Consider the following 6694-nt stretch of genomic DNA (forward strand, 5'->3'; position numbering starts at 1 on the left):
TGCGCGAGCCAACTTGTTCCAACATTTTTCGTAGCCTGCGGAAATCATGGCTGGAATTCTTGCAGCAACAAAGACAAAACAAAGTGATATTTTTAATTGAATTGGGTCGAATATTCAAATATTTAATAAAAGTCTACTCATAAACAACCAAACTTTAAAGCAAAATGGGGTGTACTCGTATAGTGGCTGTCCTAAAAGCATCCAGAAATCGGTATAAACTAGGCAGTAATGTGGGTTTTAATGTTGGCGCGGAAAATAATAACAACTGAATGACTGAATTGACTAGCAAGTGAAACCATAGCATGTGACACAAAAAGAGAAAGCATATATTTTGTGGAATCTTATAACATTATTATGATGAGCAACTTCGTCGTAACAGTAACAATTTGTTCATGGATGTGGTATCTAAACAAATTGTTTCTTCAAGTTGTTGTTTTTAATAATCGGCTGAATTGTCTCTGAATGTAAACAGCATTGAAGCTGAGTAAATGCTGAACATTCTGCTTAAAATAAATTCACGGCCCACTATTTTGAAAGCAAAATCATTCAATTAAAACATCAACAAACTGCTTGCAAAATGTTCTTCATTTTAAATTGCAATCAAATTTCTATCTAAAGACTCCTTAATTTTTCTGTGGTTTTCTCAACAAAATGTGTTAGATAAATAGCCCCAGTATAACCGGGCGAAATTGTTTTCAATTTTTCAGTTATACAGCTTACATGGTATGGAGTCATTTGAGGAAACCTCTTAGCATATAGTATGTGGTATCAGTACATATGAAGGCTTTCTTCAAATTGAAGTAAGTTTAGTTAGGACAGGAGATGAACTAAAACTTCCATTGCACTACTTTTAAAATGGGTTGAGTTTTTTTCTGTCCATCTTTTTGCAAATTTTCGTCAAGTTTTGGACGATATGAACAAAAATTTTGTTGGAATATTAAAATAAACCTTTCTTAATTTTAAGGCATCGTAAGAAGTTCTTCTACTATGTGCCATAGATGTGTGGCTGGCTGTAGGAGTGAAAAGGCATAGGAAGTGAAAGAGAATTTAGTGCTGATCAAACATCACTATTGATAAAGAAAGAGTTGCAATCCATAGAGCAACACAAAAATGTGACCCTTTGCGAATGCAAATACGTGAGAATAAACAGCAAGACAGCAGGGGGGGTGGAGGAGGGGACGGCAAACAGTATCAGCATGTTTAGAGAGTTGCCATGTTTAGTGGCGCTTCAGTGAGTGGCCAACGACTGCCAGGAATGCTGTCAGTTTTATGATAAAACAAACAGCATCAGAACCCCAACCCCCCGCCCTCGCTTCCCCTAGTTTCGATATCCCAGTGCGGAACGGCTGCTGCGAATGCCGCAAGTCATGTGGCGAGGCAGTTGGAGAGAAACTGGTTGGCCAAGTCCTTCAACGCGCTTTCATCAATGTCGTAGTCAACGTTGTGGCTGTCGCCCAAGATAAACGTTGCTTCCTGTGTCCACACACACACACACACACACACGCGCGCAGACCTACGCCTACACCCACACACACACACACACACACACACACACATCTGGCGACTATCAAAGGTGCTACTGACCTTTTTATGCAAATATTTTTACAAAGCCAGCTAAGCACATAAACGTTTAACGTCGCGCGCCCACACTTTCCCGGCTCTCAGCTCTCAGCCTCAGCTCTTGCCTCTTCCCAGCCTGCCACGTCACCCCACGGTCCCATCGCACGTCGCTTATCTGGTCGCGTCAACTGCGCTGCAACTGAGGGAAGAATCTCGGCTTACACGTGGAAAAGGAGAGTGGAGCCGGAGTCGGAGTCAGAGTCGGAGGACGCCTTTTAAAGGAATGTCGTCGGATTAAAGCGAGAATATGCTTTGCATTGGGCATGGAAATGTGTAGTTGTGGAAGTGTGCGGGAACGGTGGTCGGTGGGAAGAGCAAATACGTCCATACTTGTATATACGAGTGTAGATGCATAGGCGTACGAGTATTGTAGGTGTAGGTGAGCGGCTCATTCGGCCGCTGTAGCGCCGGCAGCGACGTCATTGCAATCTAGATTTGAGATCGGAATCGCAAAACCGGAAATAAAACAGGAAAATTAAAAACGTACAAAAGGTGCAAAATAAAGAGATGTGCAGGCAGTTTGCGCAGACAGACGGATGGACGGACAGACAATCAGACACGCCAGCAGACAGACCGATGGTGATGGCGTGCAGATTGTTCATGGAGAGCAGTACTGGGTACTGGGTAGTGGGAAGTGGGAAGTGGGTGCAGTGCTGCTGTGCTGCTGTGCTGCAGACCGCCCAAACACGCAACGGGAGCAACAGTCGCTGGCAAGCAAACAAACAAAACAACGGCAGCAACAACAACAAAAATATGCTACAAGCTTCGAGGGCAATCTGTGAAATGAAAACTGCAAAAAGCTGTCTGTGGTGGGCTCGAAAGCGAAAAATTGACGCCACCTCCTCCTCCTCCTCCTCCTGCTCCTCCCCCTCCTCTCACAATCATCCATGCACGATTCCCAGTGCCATGGGCGCGAGGGCATCGACTGACAGCATTGACATAACCAGCGGCTCCATGTCTGCCCCGTGGGCCTGGCTGGGCCGAGTCACGTGCGTGGCCGTTGAATGCGTTCCTAAAATTTGTCACCAAATGTTGCCGGTATCGTTGTCGTTCTTGTTGTTGTTGTTGTTGTTGTTTTTATTTGCTTTTGCTCCAATTTCTATTGATTTTGTCTCGCCTCGTCAGTGTCCTTCCGTTCGCCGCTTGCTCGACCACAAATTGAATGCGTTTTGTCAATGGAAGCCACTACAGAAGCAACCAAACGCCCCAATACCCAAACAACAAATAAAACCAACACCAACACCAACACACATCAAAAGCAAAACATGCCAAAAATCAACAACTTTTTTAATAAGGCCAACATTTTTATAGGTTTTTTGGTTTTGTAGCTTACAGATATTTTTCTGTTGCCAGTTTTCAATGAGCAGAGAGCACCCAAATGCGAAGGTGTGTCTAAAGTGTTGTCCAAAAGTAAGCCGCACAATTTGGTTTGCTCGGTTTTCGATTTAAGAGTAATATGGTTAATCACAGTTCTTTCGCTAAAAGACTACTTCTTCTACAAAAGACAATTAAAAATGTGTTTTGTGTGTGTTTTTTTATCAAGCAAATTTCCCAATCTCCTAATACAAACAATTTCATCCATCTGTGTTAAACTATTGCTAAGATTTGAATTGAGTATGGCACCAGCACTTTCTTGAGCTATTAATATGTTTTCATTAAAGTTACTTTTATTTTCTGAAGAATCGTATTATTTATGCTTATTTTTCAATTAATAATATTCGTATTAGATCATGTGTTTGGAAGGAGCGGAGTTTCTAGAAGACGATAGAGTAATAGCAATATTTTCCCTCTTCCTTTTAATACCAATTTCATGTAATACTCAGCATTAGTTTGTAAAATATTGTTGGCCTTTGTAGCGTTTTGTATCCTTGGCAGATTACCAATATCTGGTAGTTGAAATAAGAAGGAAATGCTAAAAGCATTGGGAAATTTAATTATTGATCTGATATCCTTGCGTTCATACAGATGGACATGGCTTAGGGTGCCGGGTGTACAAATTTGGAAGAAAGCTCTACTTTAGAGTTACTTTCGCAATTGCTTAACTCTGTCTTGCAATTAAATATATTCCTGCATTTGAGTCTAAAATAAGCTTATAGATGATGTAATCGCAGCACAGGTATTCATGCATTGCTTAAACCAATGTGGAAATCTTTACACACTCATTGAACAGCGCATAAAGCTTAACATAACCTTCACAAAAACAAAAACCCGGTTGACATTTCAGGCAGTGGAAAAATAGGAAAAAGGACAACTCCAATTCCTCGCAGTCAACGCACAATTCCATTTCGCACCCAAGCAAAATATCTACAACAATGGGAACAGCAACAATGCGACAGACAGACAGACAGACAGACAGAGGCGGTGGACAAAAAACGGCAAAAATTGCACAATATTTTCGCTGGCAAAAGGCGAAAACAATTACTTAAAGCAATTCTTCCGAACCATTTGTACAAAATCCACAAATTAAGGCACTTGCAACTGTCAAAATGGCTGAAAGAGAACCACCAGGAAAATATACAAAAAACAAAAAACGCAAAAGGGAGAAAGCAGCAAGCAGCAGGAAGTAAGCAACAACAAAATAGACAAGAACACCCGTCTGTCCTCGCCCCTCCACCGGCTCACGTTTCCCTCGCTGCCACTGTGTGTGGCTGCCTGAAGCCAGAGGTTGGTGGAACGCGGGGCAGGCACCGCAAAGCCAATAGCGAAAGTAAAATCAAAGTCAATAACATGGCGATGGATAAAATTGGGAGAAGAATGGGTAAGAGATTGGGAAAGGCAGTGAGAGTGGGAGTGGGAGTGGGAGCAGGCAACTGCAATAAAAGTGTGTAGTTGGCTGGCACAAAGAGCATTGGTGGCTGGCGAGAGGAATACGTGGGGAGTGGGGGAGTGAGGTAGGGAGGCAGGGCTGACAGGGCTGACAGGGGCAGGCATGGCACCACAATACAAACAACAAGCAAACGGCAAAGCGCAGAGAGCAAGCAGATAAACAGAGCAACAAAAAGTGGCAAGTAAGGGAAATTCAATAACAATTGCAGATGAATTAAGAAAACCAATTGCGCTGCATTCATCAACACCCAAAGGCAACAGCACCATCATCATCGTCGTTCCCATCGTCATGATTGTCATCGGCATCGTCGCCTCATCGCACATCATATCAGTCACATCATCATCTTCATTGGCTGCGTCACATTTCCGTATCCGGCAGCAGACATTCGCATTTGTCGATGGGTTTGCCGCGCGCGTCAAGCTCGAAGTGGCAGCTGTCCCACTCATTCCCCCTTTCTTCGGCCAGAGATTCAACAGTTTCCAGTTGTCGTCATCGCCAGCAACAACATCATCATCATCATCATCACCAGCGTCATCCACATCCACAGCCACATCGCCAACGTCATCGTCATGGTATTGTCTGTGGCTATGATATTTTTTATGCAATGCACCAACTCAGCCAACAGCTGGAGAGCAGCCTTCGTCACTAAGCCCTTCTGCTTTGATTTTGTGCCCCACTCTTCCATATAAATAAAGAAATCCGCTCACGTTTCCACTCAATTACCTGTCGCTGTTTGATACGCCAAAAAGTTTTGCGTTGCCATTGCCGTTTTGGAATTGTTCACTTTCCTTATTTTTCTATTTTTCCCCGCTGATAAGGAGAAGGTCGGGTGTTCGATCCAGGAGTGGGCTTCCAACAATTAGTGGAAATATTACGGCACATTAGGTCTTAGCTCGAAAGGCATAAATGCAGTCGACAGTTGGGAGGGCACAGTAACTGAACTTTTAACCAATTGTTGGCAATATTTCGATTGATCAGCAAAAAAACAAAACATACTACCATTCGTCGTATCCTGGAATTTCCGATAGTGCGAGCACAAGAAAATCTTCTTGTATCGCATCAAATTATTACTCGCCAGAATATAAGTTCTGTCCACTATTGTCAGTGGATGGCACAGTGGGAGATGTCACAATAATTTTATTTAAAACAAAATCTCTTGTTCCAGAACAGAAAAATGAGGAGAAGATTAATGGATTAGTAATCTGGGAAGTAAAATTAGACGAGTGTCCCTCACTCTGCCTTACAATAGATACTTTATTTCTTTTTAATATTATTACAACAGTTTGAATCCAAACTCACACTTTTAATTGAAAAATCAATAAGTGAAGTCGGACAATTGATGACAAATGAATTATGAACAAAATATCTGAGTGATTTTCAAAAGATGTACAAAGATTTCCGCTGTAATTATAATGAAATGTTTACCATCAACTGATGTATTTACTTCATCTAAAAGGAAATGTCGGTCGTATCCAAGTACTTACATACTATTTAATATATACTAATACTAAATACTCGTATGATTAAAAAGTATTTGATTAATGCTTTGCTTATTCGTTGAGTTTCTTTTTATTTTCAATTGAACAATTATTATTTCTTATTTCGAACATTTTCCACACTACAAGGTGTCTGTCATCTCCTTATTTTAAAAGGACAGGTTCGATTCCAATCACAGACTAATAAATTTAATAAATTTAGGAAAGGGACGCAACTTTCTTGGATTGCTCGCCACGTTTTACGATCCATTTTATTAAGTGGAAGGGCGACCATTTATGCGAAATGTAAGTTAGTCTGTTCAAGCTCTATAAATATTGTTCCAGTATTTAAAGGATGCGCGCTGCTTTTTGTCCACAGTGCCTGCGGACACACACACACACGCACACACCCTTATGAACTCAGCATTTAGTTGTGTGTGCAGAAAACGGGGAAAATATGAAGCACAAACATGTTAGTTGCATTTCTCCACAGCAATTGTGATTGCCGCATGTTGTCCTTCCATTTTGTTTGCTTGCATTTTACAATTCCTCAGCCCCCATCTCAGCCCTCGCCATTGTAGTTGCACTCGTCCTCGTCCTGGTCCTCGTACTATTTATTTCTGGCATGTTCCAATAAAGCCATAAAAACAAGAACTAAAAACAAAATGGCCAAGTGGCAGCAGACGCTCAGTTGGGGCGGGGGCTGATAAGTGGATACTGGACTGGTCGCGTTTATTTTCGCTACATTGTACAAGTATTTTCCATTCTTGAT

The sequence above is a fragment of the Scaptodrosophila lebanonensis genome, unplaced genomic scaffold, assembly GCF_003285725.1.
Source record: "Scaptodrosophila lebanonensis strain 11010-0011.00,11010-0021.00 unplaced genomic scaffold, SlebRS2 tig00000089-arrow-pilon, whole genome shotgun sequence".
NCBI lineage: Eukaryota > Metazoa > Arthropoda > Insecta > Diptera > Drosophilidae > Scaptodrosophila > Scaptodrosophila lebanonensis.